The following is a 17,827-nucleotide window of genomic DNA, read 5'->3' on the forward strand; positions in this document are numbered from 1 at the left end:
CTACGGGGCTCACGGTGCCGCGTCTCATCACGGACTCTCTTCTTGGCTGAGATCAGTATCACCGAAGCGTCAGAGAAGAATGCTGTCTGAATGGCTAGGAGTATGATTTTATTTTCTTCCGTTTAACCACTATTTTTCTTGCCCCCCTTCTCCTTCCCTCCCCATCACAAGATGTCTGGCACCCAATGTCTGGCACGAAATCTTACGGATCTACATTTTCCGCAGGGCTGTGACAACAGGTTTCAACTTGACTTACCATCCTCGGGAGCATGAAGTTTAATTTGTTTATTTCCAAGGACAAGGAGGGTTGTATCTCCTGGTGCTGAAAGGGGCATCTTTACATTTGATTGGATTTTTCTAAAGAGAAGATGAATTCATCTGTCATGGATTATTTAAGCAAAGTATTTTTACTGTATTATGTGTTGTAAAAGCACATTCCACTTACGTATGTCATTTCGTTGCTTTGTTATTTTAAAGTTACTGTTAGTCTTGAGAATATCCACTGACAGAAACCTGTACTTAGCATCCTAAACTGTTAGCAGCAAAGGGATGTGAGGTAGTAAGCTTTCTGTCAATTATGGTGTATTCATCCAATACACCATACCTGATTTTACAAGCTAGGGAAACTGAGGCAAGAAAAGAGAAGCGATTTGCTCAAGGTCAGAGCTGGTTCATGACAATGCTGACATCGCCGAATTTGAGTCAAGATATCTGGGGACCTCAGATCACTGGCATCACTGACGTGGTCTTAAAGATACTTTAAATATTCATTTTATTTTTTGCATTAGTGATTCTTTTATATCACAGCTATATATACTTAAAAAATGTGGCCTTTCCATGCAATACTATCTTTCTGGACTCAAACATACTATTGATACTTGATTATTTTGCAGAATTTTATAAAATAGTTTCCCCCCTCTTTTTATTTTAAGTGGTATTGTGCTTTTGTTGATTTTTGAATTGGAGGATACTACCATATTTAGCCACTTCAAACAAATTATGAGTTGTATACAGGAAACTGATTTTAAAAGGAAGGAAAAAGGGATGGATGGATGGATGGGTGGGTGGATGGATGGATGGATGGATGGATGGATGGATGGATGGATGGATGGACAGATTGATGGATGGATGGATGGATGGATGGATGGACAGATGGATGGATGGATGGATGGATGGATGGATGGATGGATGGATGAATAGATTGATGGATAGATATTATGGACGAATGAATAGATGGATAGATAAACAGATATATATTTATATACTCACAGATGATATCATTTTAATAATAAATTATATTGTTTTTCACAGAGGTCAGATTAATAAATGCTATGCATGTGCATCTCACTGAACTCTTTCAGGACAGAGCTCTCTTCCCCCTTCCATCTGTAGGTCCTGGTCTAGGACCTGGCACCAAGTAGATGCTGAAAATGTTTGTAGAACCAAAAACAACATCTGCCTCATTGGAATGACTCAAAGTTACAGAAAAACCCACGATTCAATGGAACTTTATCAATTTAACCAGCCCTGGCCTTGATTCCAGGTCTTCCCACCTCCAAATAGGGCCCTCTCCTCTGTCTCAGCTTTTGAGGGACCTCAGGCTCAGCTGCAATTGGAGTTTGAGGACATGCCAATCCCTTTTCTGAAAGGCAAATCTGGGGTCCACCTCCAGGCCTATCTCCCTCCTCTCCCTCCTCTCCCATTATTTATTTTTTTGTCTTTTCCTTTCTCCCTGGCCCTCTCTCTGGTGTGTTTACTTGCAGCAGCCAGAAAGACCACCTTCTCCCCGCTCTCTCCTCGGTTCAGCTGCACCTCTCTACTCCAATAAACCGTTTGCATTCCATCTGGCGAGTGTTTGCTCCGAAGACATTTCCCTGTCAATCTCTCCCGCCACATTAAAAATCTGTCATTACGATTGCATCGCTGCCTGGCTCCTGAGATTTCTGACTGCTTTATTGCTCTCCTTGTTTTTTTCTCTTCCCGGCTACAGCCGAGAAGCAGAAATAAAGGTTTGTTGTTGAAACATGGCCGGGAGGAAAGTAGGAGGCACACATCTGTCAAGGTATTACCTTTCTTCAACCAGGGATTAAGGTGTTTTACGGCATTCGCTACTGAGCCTCACACTGAATAAATTTTCTCAGTAGAACATAAAAATGAACTCATACATTTTGAACCGAGTTTCCTTCTTTCTAGCCAACCCAGATCATTATGCAGCGGCATCAGCGTACAGTGGGGATGGTGAGTCAGGAAGTCCCTATACCCATCCCACCTCCCACCAAAGCTGCATTATTTAAATGCCGGTTGAGGCAGGGGAGGCATCTGGATTAAAGGGAGGTGCTGGTTGTCAGTGCTCAACCTTCCTCATCTTGTGGGAAAGAATAGAACATTCTAGAAGGAACCTGGCCCTAGGATCCTCTCAGTCAGGCCTGACTCTTCTTTGAAGAGTCAGATCAAATCACTTTCCTTGGGGAGCACACCTTGATTCCTCCCACCGTTTCCTCACTACCTGCATTTTAGGAACACTGACATGACCAACTGTCTGTCCCATGTCTGCTTCCCACTGGTCTGTGAGCTTCTCCAGAGCAGGGGCACATTCTCCTCCCACCCCCGGCCCCGTGCCTGTGTAGATGAGACTTTGCAGTATCTACCAGGAGTCTTACAACCATAACATTTCTCAGGCTCTCCCTTTGAATTCTAGACTTTGCATGTGGACTAGCCCTTTTAATACGTCCGGTGACTCACTACAGTGGACTATTCATATTTTCACTTTATAGATGAGCACACTGGGGCAGAAAGAGGGCTCAGTAGCTGGCTGAAGGTCAGGCAGCTGCAGCGACAGGTCTTGAGTTGGAGGCCAGAAGAGTCTGTGCTCTTATACACTGTTCTATTCTGTGAAGAGCAGGGATCACAGGAAAGGAGTAGGGTAGGGCACGCTTTGAAACAATTTTCTGGCACAGCAGGGTCTTGGGAGGAGCAATGGTACCCGGGAGCATTATATTGTCTAAGTGCTCTCTGTCCTTGTGCACTGTCACAGTCCCACCCACAGCTGCAGTGGCTTGTAGCTCTGCAGAGCCCAGGATTGATGTCCCAGGCTCTGATTTTTTCTTAGCCCCCATCATATCCCCCAAACACACACAGATTCTTTGTTCTCTCTGCAAACTAATCTCTCTGCCTGTGATAACCCCTCACCTGAAGTTTTCTCTCTTTCTTTTAGGGCAAACTGCTTTTTATCCTTCAAAACCTTTGCCTCTCTGCCTTCTCACTGATTATAAGAAGACTCTTTTGTTTTCCTGAGGACATAATGGGGTTAGCCTGTAGAAAAGGGCCTGGAGGTGGTTTTGGGGTGAGGAATGGAGCAAGGCTCAGGGATCTGGGAATTGCCTAGGACCTGAAGCTGGTAAGTGGTAAATCTGGAAGCTGGTACCGGTTTCCATGGTTTCCAAGAGTGACGCTTGAACCACCCACCCAAATAGTCCTGTCTTCTGTGAGCTCACACAGGGGCCACAGGAGCCTCCTCTGAATCCCCCAGACCCCAGCTCAGATCCCAGCACACAGGTGTCCTTAGACACCTCAGAAATTCTGGCTTGCTACCAAAAACCTTCTTCAAAGGCCAGACTTGGTTTTCCTGGACCAGCCTTGCTGCTTGCTTGGAGTCTGCATGCCGAGTCCCACAGTCTTGCAGTCTCCCAGGCTCTCTCTTTTTCCATTTTAAGGGTCCATCTCCTTCTGATGTCCACAGCCGTTGGAATCACCCCCCTCTGCTCCTGGTTAATTCAAGAGCCCATTAGACTCCTTCCCAGCCACATGTTATTTTTGTCAAAACTCCATCCCAAGCTATTCCTGGGACTTGAAGATGGCTGATCTGTTCAGGGCTTGGCCAGAATAATCATTGGACTAAATTTGGGGTAATAAAAGAGAAAGATTTTCTTCTGAACCGACCAAAAAAATCAAGACCCCCTAAAATGTGAGCAGTCAAGGACTCCCTGGGAGAAACTCTGGGCAGATGGTGGGAAGGGGAGTGTGGAGGGGGGTGTCTGAAAAGAGCTGCGGATCCTGCCCCAGATGCCCCCCATCCCTGGGAATGTTCTCGCTGCTGCTCCTGTTGAAATGGATAAGGAGAGATGTTACTTCTCTCTGAACCTTGAGGAACAGGTGGTGCAAGAGCCTTTCTTGGTTCTCCTCAGCCTCTTGGACCTGCCCACTGCAAGGTTTTTTTGGAGGGGGGGAACACTGCTATTTAAAAAATAAACCCAATTATTTAAAATTTATCAAAAATAAAATGAAAGGAGGGGCCAGCCCGGTGGTGCAGCGGTTAAGTGCGTGTGCTCCGCTGCCGCAGCCCAAGGTTCGCAGGTTCGGATCCTGGGCATGCACCGACACACTGCTTGTCAAGCCATGCTGTGGCGGCGTCCCATATAAGGTGGAGGAAGATGGGCACAGATGTTAGCCCAGGGCCAGTCTTCCTCAGCAAAAAAAGAGGAGGATTGGCAGATGTTAGCTCAGGGCTGATCTCCTCACACACACACAAAAATAAAATAAATAAAATAAAATGAAAGGAGAAGTGTAGGATAAATTATAGGAAAGCATGTTTCATTACAATCTTGTCACGGGGAAGACCTTATTTCTGAGAGAGACATAAAATGGAGAATGGACAAAGGAAATGTTTGATAAACCTGAAAATGCCAAAATTTTAAATTACTGTACCCACAACCACAAAACAGGAGTGAATATTTGCAGTGTACAAAGGAGATGGACAGGGAACTGACATAAAGGGAAAGAGAAATTGCTTATGGACATAGGAAGATTCTGATTCTTACCAACAGTCAGGACAACTCAAATTAAAATAGCCAATTGGGAAGTGAATGAGATCAAATCCCCTATCAGAATGGAGAATGCCAGAATGTTTAAAAGTGTTCGCAAGGATGTGGGGAATAGATCCTGCTAATAGAGCTTAAATTTCCCCAACCTTTCTGAACGGCAATTGTGCCATATCCACATATGATCAAAATTAAAAGTGTGCAGACCTTTGGGCTTTATTCTACAGATATTTTCACACCTCTATGCAAAATATCTAAAAGCACGTTAATTGAAGTGTTAGTTATAATGGGAAAAATCTGCAGCAACTTGAATGTTCATCTAAAGAGGAGTCACTAACTATGCGATCATCCACCCCACAAAAGAGAACTATGCAGTCATGATAACAATGTACCGATACAGAACGGTCAACAAATGATCATTAACTGAATAAAAAGGAAGAGGCAGAACAGTGCATCACACAGAGGGACAAAGGCACACTCTTGGTAATGTATAGCCTATTTCTGGAAAGATGAATACAATTAACAGTGGTCAGCCCATTGCAAAAGAGAATTTTCCTTATATACTCATTCTAAATTGTTTGAATTTTTTTGCAGTGCACGTTTGCAATAAATTATGAGTTAATTTTATTTTGCATGCTCTACTAAATCCTAGGGGCCATCCTAAGGGACGAGTCATGTGCAACGCCAATGGCACTAGCAGAGTGGGTGTGCCACTCCATGGCCAAACCACGAGAAGTTGAACTCTCTTGCCCAGTTCATATGGGCCCAGAACACAATTCAGGACACACTCTTGGTCTAAGGAACGCATGACTACAGTCTTGTCTTCCTGGTGGCTCGGGCACTGAGCAAATGCCCCCCCAGTCCCTTTATGCTGCCCTATTCAGTGTAACTTCCAGTCAGATAGTTGGGCCAGTTGGCAAGACCATTGTGATTGACCTGGGCTGACCCCTGAATGAGTGACCTTCCAGAGAGAGGTTATCAGTGTTGTCCTGTTCACCCAATGAAAAGGTCCAGACATCACCCATTACCCAACTGGGCACAAACCCAGGAATAATTACCCTGTGCATTGGACCATTTCCTCACAGCCCTTTTAGCCAGCATCCATACCTAAAATAACATCCAGCCTGCTGACAGCAAGCCCAAGTCAAATCTAATTCAGTTCACTTTCTTTAGGAGAATGAAAAGGAAAGAAGGAGAAGCTGGCAAAACCTGAGAACCTCCCAGTCTCTAAGCGCTGTGGGAGATCGACATTTTTATCAGATTCAATCAAATGTTCTCCCAATGACAACTCTATGTAGTAAGTATCACCATCTCCATTCAACAGAGGCAGACACTGAGGCCCAGCTGGGAGGTGGGATGGAGATGTTGGGACGTGGTGTTCTCAGGCCCTGTGGAACAGACTGCTTCCATTATACCTGCCTGCTCAACCCAGACAGTGAGGTGGGTGTGCCGGGGCTGTGGGGTCAGCTTGCCGAGACTTGAGTGCATCTCCACCACCAGAAAGCTGAGCAACTTGGTGTCATTATGTGACTTCTCTGTGCTTCAGCTCTCTCATCTGTAATGTGGAACTTACCCTGTTGTGCTATTGTGAGGATTAAATGACCTACTCTTTAAAAGCACTCAGCGTCACGCCTATCACACAATAAAGGCTCAATAAACCCTAGCAATCATCATAATTCATCCTGCCCAAATGTCCTCCTTTTGGCTTCATTCTCTATTTGGAATTAAGATATACAGAAATGAAGACCTTCTGTTAAGTTCCCCTTTCTTCCTGCCCCTCCCCAATTTTTTTCTTTTGCTTTGTTTGTGCATTTACTTTTCCTTGTGACCATTTCACAAAACTCGTTGTGGAGTCCAAAATGCTGTCAACTTGAGAACATTAACCCGAAATCCTCATAAGGATGTGTAATGTGATTTATAGATGCATTTTCTTTAGCTTAACAATATCACGTTCACATTTAGGCCTCAGCAGCCTCCATCGCCCTGCCAAACTCTGAAGTTTTATTGTTGCATCAAATAAACTGTGGTTATAAATCATCCCCAGATGTCAGCCTAATTATTTAGAATGAGTGGGAACCTGTTGGATGGCGCACTGTGGACAGACACTTGCGTGTGTTCCTGAAGGCTGGCTTCCTCCCTTCTTGGCCCTGAGAGCTCCCAGGGCTGACGCGGAGGGCCTGGCTCCCCTCGCCCACCCCAGGAACTTCCAGGCTCTCCCCGTTCTCTTCCTCCAAGAAAGTCCCCACCAATGCTGGCTTCCAGGAAGTAGGGTTTCCAAACAGGTCCTTGGCTCTTTTCTGCAGAGAAGAATTTCTTCCTAGTGATTTTCCACAGCACTCATTGACAAACAGGCCTGGCCAGTATCAGGGCTACTTGCTGACCCGTGAGAGAAGGCAGATTTTCCTTAGTCAATGGAGAGCAAGGAGTGTAGGGGTTCAGGAATGGGGTGGGGGCGCTCAGCATTTACAAATCAAAACCCATAAAGTCACTCTCTGGTCACCACTTAGCAAACCTGTGGAGGAAGATGGACGTGAGCTTTGATTTTTTGTGTCTCAAACGGAGATAAAATTTTCCAGAAAATCCAGCCAGAGGAGGGCCTACTGTCTGTGGCTCATGCCACATCCACACTAAAACAGCCTTTGCTAACGGTGTTTGTCTCCTTTCTTCTTGTCTTCCTTGTGGAGGGCTTGCTCTGCGTCAGGTGCCACGATGAATGGCCCCGTCCCTCTTCCTCCTCACATTGGCTGTGCTAGTGAGGAGCTTTTCCCTGTGAACAAGGGAAACCTGGGATTAGGCAGCTGGTGCCCCAGTGTCAGTCACTGTGCTCCACCGCACACCACACTGCTTCTCCCTGGTGACGACCTGCACGTGGGTTTCCTTTATAAAGTCCCTTGAGAAACCTAATATTATAAAATGTGCGCTTCTGCATCCAGGCCTCTCTCAAGTAATTGATGCTTGAAAATGGAAGCTCAGCATAATGGCGCAATAGCTGTGTTCCTCTTGTCCCTCTGACTCCGTTACTGTGAGGGGACTCCTCTGCAAGGGAGAAACCTTAGCCACATAGCTGGCCCCAGCAGCTGGCCCCAGCAGCTGGCCCCAGGCCTCTGTCTTCCTTCTGTTCCCAGACCCCAGTGGCCTTCCCACTCAAACTCAGCCTGGCTGACCTCCCGCCCCAGACGTGAGCAGATGTGCAGGTGGCTGCCCCTGAGACACCTCCCTAGTCACGGGTGGGTGTTTAGCCAGTTGACACCATGGCTTGTGGTTTGCTCTGCTGAAGCTTCCTCCTAAATGGAGCGTTCCAGGGCGAGCCTAGAAACCAGATCAGGCCCCAAGCCCAGAGTTGTATCAGCAAAGATTCTGACTAACTCAAAGTGTTTTTTTTGTAGGGATTTAAATAGTGGAGGTCTCCCAGATCGCGGGCGGTGGATAGTAATGGTGACATATTTTCTTAGAGTTTGTATGTGAGAGGCATTTTTTAGCTCCCATACCTTCTACACATTAAAAACAATAAAATTCAAACAAAGATAAACAAATGTCCATGAATAAGTGGAAGAAGGAAAGTTGTTTGAGAAGCAGAACATTAGAAAAGGAGAAAAAGAAAGGAGCCAGGGTCTCAAAGACTGTTGGCTTGACTGCTGGGGAAATAGCTGCTGTCCTGCTGCCTCATGAGGAAGCTCAGATGTGGGAACAAGGTGTGAGCGTTACTAAGCTGTGGGGTGGTGGGAAGGTGTGAGGGGTTCATATTAAGGTGTTATCAAAACACACAGAATGTGAAGGGGAGACCTTGAAAGGAGAAGAGGGGAGAGGACAGAGGTTTTACATGGGTCTCCAGCAACCGTCCCAGGCCACACCCTGTGCTTAGCACCAGGCAGGGGAGGGGACGCTAAAGACACTCAAGTTCAGTCAGAGACACCCAAGTTCTGTCAGAGACCCCCTAGAGTTCAGAGACCCCCAGAGTTCAATCAGAGACCCCCAAGTTCACTCAGAGATGCCCAAGTTCAGTCAGTGACCCCTACAGGACAGTCAGAGATGCCACGAGTTCAGTCAGAAATACCCAGAGTTCAGTCTGAGACACCCAGAGTTCATTCAGAGATGCCAAGAGTTTAGACAGTAATCCCCAGAGTTCAGTCAGAGATGCTCCAGTTCAATCAGATTCCTCCAGATTCAGTCAAAGACACCCAGAGTTCAGTCAGAGACACCCAGATTTCAGTCAAAGACACCCAGATTTCAGTCAGAGACACCCAGAGTTCAGTCAGAGACAACCAGAGTTCAGCGAAAGACACCCAGAGATGCCCAGAGCTCAGTCAGAGATGCCCAGAATTCAGTCTCTTCCTTTTGTAACATAAGAAAGAATCTAGTTTTTTGAGAGACCACGAGAAATATTTAAGGGTTTGGCTATCTAGCTTCAAATGACACACCATGTCTACTACTCCCATTCTAGGAAAGTTTCCAGAAGTCCCCTTCCATAATCCAAACTTCAAGTCAAGGTTAAAGTTCAAAATGTTCCATTTATGCAGTTGAACACTGAGTGAAAGGATCACCTGAGAACCCTCATTTATTTTGGATACCTCATGTGTATCTTTGGAGGAAAGAGCATGAGTTTTGAGGTCAGACTTTCTGAGTTGAAACAGAGCTCTATAACTTGCAAGTTCTGTGAACGGGGTGAAATCAGAAAATCTGTGCAAAAGTGAGGAAAGGAGTACTTTTCTGAAAGCACTATTACGAGGCTGACATTTGATAATACACAAAGTTCCTGGCAGAAACCTTGATGTAAATTGTGTCATCAACAAATAGGAATCCCTTCTTCCCTAAATATCATATAGTCAGAATTCTGACATTGTATGAAGGAGCGCAAACAAGGGGAAGGAAAGGAGACAGAGAGGGAGGGAGGGAGGGACACTTAATAAATAGATCCATATTTAGCATCTAAATTCCGAATTTTTTTTTTTCAAACCTTCCAGAATTTCTTCCTGAAAAAATATTGGCCTTAGGTAAATTCAGGTATTTTAAAGTTGAATTTACAAGAAGTTATAGATACAAAATCTCTCCCAAACAAATTATTTCCTTATTTCTGTAAGTCTAGCTAATCAACGATCAGCTAGCTATCCAATTATTATACTGACCACATAAAAATATCAGGGATTCAGTTTCCATTAAGAAAACAGATGGAATAACAACCCAGTGATGATCACATTCAGAGCCAGCCCAGTCTCAAAATTCCAAACAGAGAGGTTCAAACAGGAGAGGACCCCGCCTCTGACATGAGGATGACATGAAAAGACCAGTACTAACTAGGATGTTTGGAGCAGGTGTTACAGGAAGTTTTTGGAACTGTCTGCCATAGTCATCAGGTTCTATTACTGGTCAGGGGGGAGTGCAGCTGACCCTGAGCAGCAGATCCCCAGGAGGAAGCACAGCCTCGAATTTGGCCCAAATCCCTCCTGTTCCACTCATAGATCCCTCTGGGATCACAGAGTCCTGCCGGATTGGGACTGAGAAGAAGCCCTAGAAAATTCTTTCTAGCCGTCTCTGCAGTCTGTACTTCACAAGTCTCAGCCAGTAGGAATAGCATGTGCAAAGGCGTGGCAGCAGGAAACAGCTGCTGTGTTCTGGAGATTCCAAGCCTGCACGTTCCAGCCACCATGCTCCATGCCTCACTTGCATCAAGCCAGGACCCCTCACACAAGCCCTAAGGTAGGTCTTATTTTCCCCATCTCACTGATTTAAGAACGTGAGCCTCAGAGGGAGTAACTGACTTGCTCCAAATGACAGTTCTGTGGTACTACACCCCAGGATACAGAGGAATGTAGAGGGGCCTTGGGGATGGGCCAGATGGTAAAAACTCCCCTCAGAAGATTCTGGATTTTGTGCAGGGGATGAAATGCAGAAAATGAAGGGGAAACACTCTGAGGGGCATGCACTTGAGGGTCAGGAGCTAAAATAAGATGCCCAAACACTCATCCATTAATTCACATAGGAGTACAATTAAAAAGGAAGTCGTGGACTCCTGGTAGCCCTCTGGCCACTCTGAAAGGAATACTGTCCTCTTGTCCTTGGGTTCCACAAGGAGGGGAGGTGGCTGGACTTAGGCGTCCAAGGCACTGGCCGTGCCTGGCTCCCTGCCTGGCCATGCCCTGTCTGGTCCTCAGGCCTGCCTCCCTGAGGCCTGGGGAAGCTTCTGTCCCCAGCGTGAGCTGCTGCAAGTCAGGCAGGGACCAGGTCTGGTTCATCACTGTTCTGGCCCTGGCCTGGCCCTGAGCAGAGCAGTGGACCATTAAAAGTGATTGAATTGACTCATGTGCAAACAGAAGGCCTGTCAACTCAGGGGCAGGTCTGGATGCGTGTCCACACGTTATCAGGGACAGTCCAGGTTCCAACCCTCCTTAGCTGGTGACCCTGGACCAGTTGCCTAGCCTCCTTCCTTCTGTTTTACAGAAGAATAAAAATTATGTTTTCCTTAGGTAAAGTTTCCGAAATCATTTTGGGTAAGCCTTTCAATGATAATTTTCACAGTTTTAGGTGTCAGGCGTTCACACCTGAGGTGAGAACGAGACCACTGAGGACCGGGCAGCACATGTGGCAGAGTTTAGCAAATGTTGGTGTAGCCAACTTATGACAGGAGCAGAGCTTGAAAGAATGAGAGAGCCACGGTCTCCAGTCTCCAGGACGAGACAGCCATTGTCCCCGACCTCCGGGAGATCCCAGTCTGGACTAGCTACTTTTAACTTTTCCATCACAGAACGCATGATGAGTTTCTCTATGTGTCCACACAACAGGTTTTCTTGAGCAACTACTTGTCCCAACCACTCATCCGGACACGTGGCACTGTGTCCCCAGGGGGATGGAGAGGGCAGGCTGTTGAATGCCAGTCCTTCCCCAGCACCACCGGGTCCTTGCTTATGCACAGAAGCTCAACAGCACCTTCACGAGATGGAGAGATCCTCTTAGAGAGGTGACACTGGATTTTTCTAGTTGATTTAAAAATGCAAACCATTCCCAAGTCCCAGAACTGCAACCATGATTATTAATCATACATGGGACTAAGCACAGGGATTACTGGTTTGTGGCATGGAGGTGGACGAAGGAATATAAACCTGTCTGGTGCCAGAGTAGAAGGTGAAAGTGTTGATCACCGAGCTAGGTATGCACACTGGCAGGCCTTCCAAGTGGGGCGTGATTTTAAAGATGAGTGGGTGTCAGATGGTGAGGAAAACCGGGAAGGACACGCAGGCAGAGGGGATAGGACAAGAAGGAGGCAAGCCCTGGTAGGGCAGGTGGCAGGTGTGGAGCAAGTGACCCATGAGTGGTTTCTATCGCTGAAGAAGAGAATGTGAGCGAGCGAGAGTCTAGGAATCACTGGAGACGTGAGCAGCCTTACATGGCCCCAGGGAATGGGCTTCTTTGTCACCCCTAGGTCGGGGTTCTGCACCCTCTGCTCTGCTGACATTCGGGGCTGGATCGTTCTTTGTTGTGGGTCTGTCCTGTGCACAGCAGGATGTTAGCAGCATCCCCGGCCTCCACCCACTAGATGCCAGTAGCATTCCTCTCCCAGTTGTGACAACAGAAAATGTCTCCAGGCATTGTCAAATGTCTCCTGGGGGCAAAATCACCCTGGGTTGGGAGCACTGCTCTAGGTGAAAGGTTGCAAGCGTGGAGGGACAGTTGGTGATGCCTAGAGGGACTGGGCAGGCCACAAGCCTGGAGAAGCCATGGGGGCCACTGCAGGGCTTCCAGCCTGGCACACAGTAGGTTCTCATTGAATGGTGCTAAGTCTTTGCCTTAAGAAACAAGGGCTACTGCAAGGCATGCAAAGGCTCTAGGTGTCAAACGTTCAGCACTGAGCAGGGCCAGGCCCTTGTCAGGCCACCGTCCCCTGGCCTGGGAGGCCTCGATGGGCACCACCTCAGGGGCTGGGTCCTGCTAGGTGGCTGTTTATCTGTGTGCCCAGGGTGCCTGCTGGGTGTATTAGAGGCCATGAAATAATGATGAGGCCTAGGAGGGGTAATTAAAAGCCACAGTGACATTGATCTGCTGAGATTTCTGAGAGAGCCCAGAGCACAGGGGGTGACTCTCCATCTTACCTCATGAAGGCCCAGCCTGATTGGCCCCCTGGGCATTGCTGGGGCCGTGGAACCTCACCTGTGGCCGGGAGACTCCCAGGGCAGCAGCCAGCCTGGCTTCAGAGGCTGTGCAAAACAGGCTGCCTGGGCCTGGGGGGTAGGCCAGCTGCTGTGCTCGGCCCTGGAAAGGCAGGAGCCAGAGAATCTGTTAAAGACACAGGTCTCCATTAAGCATGGTCTCAAAGGTTAACCTCTTCTCCTCCAGGCCCCAGAAACCCACCCAGGTGGAGATCCAGTGATGCTCTGGGGCCATACTGCCGGTTCTGGTGAAGGGCATGTCCGTCTTTGCACTTTGGGCCTCCAGTGCCCACAAGAAAGGTTGCAATCTGAAAGCAAATTAAGGCAACAGTTATTTCTTAGCAGTCTACCCTGGGCGAGAATTGTGCATACTTTAAAAAATATGAATATGTCATATTTACTTATGCTACTCTTTGCAAAGCTGCACACTTTAATCGAGGAATAATCATTTTCTTGTTGTTACTGCTATGTATTGGGTATTGGCTTATTTGTTGTTACTTCGTTTTAAAACTGACCTAGTGAATGAAATTAATAGAGTAGAGTCAGACAGTCCCGAGGCATGGCCTCGCTTCCACCACTTGCGCTCTCTATCTTGGGCAAATTGCTTTAAGACACTGTGTCTTAGTCTCCCTATTGGTAAATGGGGATACAAATAGTCAACACCATAGGTGGGAAAGGATTTTATGAGATGATGTTTGCAAAATCATGGGCACTCAGGAACCTTTAGTTCATTAACCCCATTGTTGTAAGTTAGATTCATTCTGTGCTTAAGATCCTTACATCGTTGATGTCTTGTGAAGTGGCGATGAGTGACTCCACTATATAGATGAGAAAACTGAGACAGCAGATCCCTTCGGAGCTGGGATTCCATAGGGAGATTCCACACTCACCCCATCTCACAGCGGGTACCAGGATGCTCACTCGGCAGTAAGTGTGGCTTCCAGGGGCTGGAATCAGACAAGCAGAAGGCAGAGCCCTGCCTAGAAGCCTAGGATTGCCTTCCTTTCCCACCTGCCCATCAACTTGAACCGGCAGGCACTGCACCTGTTACGTAATTGCAGCCTCTGGTCTTCCTCTGTGAAAACCTAGCCTATTTTTTTTGCTTTTCGCCTTGGCCACATGGCCAGGGGGATGGGAGCTGCACCTCTGCTCTTCATACTGTAAAGGAAGTAGCAACCCTATCAGATGGGAGGAGGAAGAAGTTTTCTTGGGGCCTTGACAAAATAGCCTGTCTCCCACGAGAGTGCGAGCCTGCGGTAAGATCGCTGGTCTAAAAATGGAGAGACGCTATTTCTTGTAAGCTGCCTTGAGCGGGGAGAAAGATTTTTCTGTATTTTGGAGAGGACGCTCTGAATTAAAGTCTTAGAAATAAAGTGCCACCTCCTTATCATCTCTGCCTCACTCCACACTCGGTATTTATAACAAGAGTGGTACGTGAACTTTGATGACCAACAGCCATGCAGTGGCCGGGGGACATCTGAAAACTGCTCTAAATTAAATGCACAGCATTGCCAAGACCCCAAATGGAGTCAGGCTTGGAGAAATGAATGACCATTTACTGAATGTCCAGGGTACACGTATCTACTTATTAATAGAGGTTTGGTCTGATTGTCACTAGGCTCCTCCAGGTCATGACAATCATGGGCACCACCAGCAGAATGTTTACTGAGCATCAGACCAGTGCTGGGCATTTATTCGGTCCAAGCTGCCTCTCTGGGAGGAGGTCTGAGTGGCTCCCCACGCACACAGAGGTTGGGTGACATGGCCATGAGAGCACCATCTGAACCTGAACCCGTCCAGGCTGACGGCAATCTGCCCTCCACTGCTCTGAGAAAGAAACTCCTCTGCTCTGCATGTGTGTTCTGCTTGCAAACGACATCTAGTTTATAAACTGAAATTGTGCACAGCACTTGGGTTAACAAATACGCCACCTGTCACGAGGCAAAAAAGAAATACCTTCTCTTGCCTCTTAGCCTGGATAGGTCCATAATGTTTATAGTCACAATTCCAAAAGGCTTTGTCAATCAAAAGCCATTTTTATCATTTATCTGGTAGGAAAACCTGACCTAAAGTGATGGAATGAATATAAGTCTATTTATTGTCTTTATTTTTCCCACAGAGTGTGAATATTCGTATATTTTGCTTCAGAAATATTAATGCATTCTATACCTAGGTGCTGCCCCAGATTCCACTGGGGGGTGTTGTATAGTATACAATTATGAGACATATTAACTTCTTAAAATGTGATATATTCTGATTTCTGAACTACATCTGGCCCCATGGGTTCCAGAAAAGGGATCTCAGGCCTGTGAATCAAATCTGGCGACCCACTTCAGAGCTGTGTCCCGCAGACAGCGTTGGGTCGTGGCAGGTGTGGGCGTTTGAGGTCAGATCGACCTCGAGCATGATTCTGGTTGATGCAGCTGAGGCCTGGAGCATCTTCAGCCAGTGTGGAACTCACGGGAGCCTCAGTTTCCCTACTTTCAAGAGGGGGCTAGCAAAAGCATCACCCTCGCAGGATCGCTGTGAGGTTGATGTGGGTTTATGTGTAAGGATTCTACGTGCAGCGGCCACGCGGGGCTCTCTAAGGTGGTCCACATTTTCGTCTGCTCTTTGTAATGGTTTCCAGACCTGATGCAAAGATGTGATGAAACTTTCACTTCTTCGGGTTCACTGCCCTCCGCTTGGAGTAGGATGTGGCCCCAGGGAGCTTCGGCTGGGGTAGGTAATAGCACATCAAGACCTGCAGAGGCCACGGCAATTAGCAGGAGCCACCAAGACCTTTTCAATATTAATTATCTGTCCCCGACCTGGTGCTGCCAGGACTCCCAGCCTCTCGGGAGCTCTCAGGGATGCTGGTCTCACAGAGGAGCTCAGCGTGACCATGAGATCGGAGTAAATAGCACAGAGTTTGGCCTCCCAAGCACCAAGGGTGATGATGCAAGGCTTTCCCTGCGCTCTGGTACAAGGCAGGCTCTCCATGGACAGACGGGACCACGGGGAGGAGGACAGTGGGAGAGGAATCGCTCACATGCTCAGCCTCCCGCTTCTGCGCTGACGGTTAGATTTCCCCTCCTCTCATTTTTCTCCTTCTTAGCCTCTGCTCTCATCTCTCTGCTTTTCTCGTGCTTTGAGTCTCTTTAGCTCTTCCTCCCTCCGTGTGACTCTGACTATGATTTGGTCCCTCTCAGTCTCTCCAGGTGTCTCTCTGTACCGTCTCTTTACACGTGCACACTCAAGGGCGCTCAGCTGCCCTCCGAGCACAAAGCTTTAGTGGACGTGACAGCTGATGGTCCCATTCTCCTCCACTGAACCCAGGATTCTCTCCAAAAAGAAGACAATTCATAGAATGTGGATAGTTTGCATTTTGTGGGTGAATTTTCCACTTTATCTCAGACATAAGTATTCATTCAACAGATATGTATTGAGTGCCTACGGCTTGCCAGGAACTTTGTCGCATTCTGGGTACAGTAGTGAACAGGAGAAAAGGTCCTTGCTCTAATGGTGGGCTGGAGGGAAGGCGACAGAGAAATGAAGAAGTAAAACCCGATATTTCAGAGGGTGATAAGTGATGTGAAGAAAAATGAAAGCAGATAATGGGATAGAAGATGCTAGAGGCAGGGGAGAATGACCAGGGAACGAGTCTCTGATAAGCGGACACTGAGGACCTCTGAGTGAAGTGACAAAGAACAGCATGTTGCTGAGGGAAGAGCATCCCAGGCAGAGGGAACAGAGAATACAAAGGCCCCATGGCAGAAGCCTGCTTGGTGCATTTAAAGAACATCAAGCAGTATGCAAGGGAGGTAATGAGAGAACAGAGGGTCGGGGAAGCTGAATGCTTTCTCAGCTAATCTCTGCAATCTTTCTGCTCGATAGACATCATTAGCCTCATTTTACAAATGAGGAGATATGGATCAGAAAATTGAACGTTTGCCCCACATCACAAAAATTTTAAGTTAGGAAGCAGGATTCTAACTCAAGCCCACAAAGCACAAACGCTCTCCACAGTGCCTTTCCAGAGCGGAGAGTTTAGAGTGAAGTTGTAAGCCCCAGTGAGCTAGTAATGTCTCATCTATTAAGAGCTGTAGGGACTCAGCAACTGTCCCAGCCTCCCAGGGCAGGAACGGCTGTGGCGAGTGACAATCATGATGATTCAGGCCCCTTCTTCCAGGAGGAGGCCAAAAACAGCGTGAGGATAGGCTGAAATCTGGGCCCCCAAACAACTGACCACTTACTACTAGGGAAACTGAGGCTCAGAAAGGCCGCATGTCTTGTCCAGGGCTCCCAGCATATAAGCAGTGAGGTCTGAATTCAAATCTTTTCCATTCTCCATGTTGCACGGTCCTAGCACACAAGTGTCAAAAGAAATTGAAACTCAAAGCAAATGGAGACCAGAAAGAAATATGTTATTGTTATCCTAATATTTGAAACCTTCCTTTTATTGGATTGATTGGATTTCTGAGAAATCAGCAACAGCCTTTGACTGACAACGACCATTTTCCATCAAGAAAAAAAAGGTATTTTAACCTCCTACCTGATTCTTTTTTTCAGGAGTGAATCATGATTTTGAAAGAGTCATTACATATATTTATCTCACATGAGTGGGAAGCAGGACCCCCCCCCCCCCCCATCAATGAATCATCTGCTTTCTACAACTCGGAAATCAATCCAGACACACATGTGAGATAAACCTAAGGTTGGTGTCCACAGGGTGGGACTGTTGTCCCCATTGGATAGTCACTTAGGGTAGGTTGGGATAAGGGGAGAGGAGAGCTTCCTGCCCATCTCTTCATCTTCATTCACAATGAGTATTCACTGTTAACTCAGAGGTGGAAATATTCATTCACTAATTTATTCTTTCTCTCCTTCACT

The sequence above is a fragment of the Diceros bicornis genome, chromosome 24, assembly GCF_020826845.1.
Source record: "Diceros bicornis minor isolate mBicDic1 chromosome 24, mDicBic1.mat.cur, whole genome shotgun sequence".
In the NCBI taxonomy this organism is placed as follows: domain Eukaryota; kingdom Metazoa; phylum Chordata; class Mammalia; order Perissodactyla; family Rhinocerotidae; genus Diceros; species Diceros bicornis.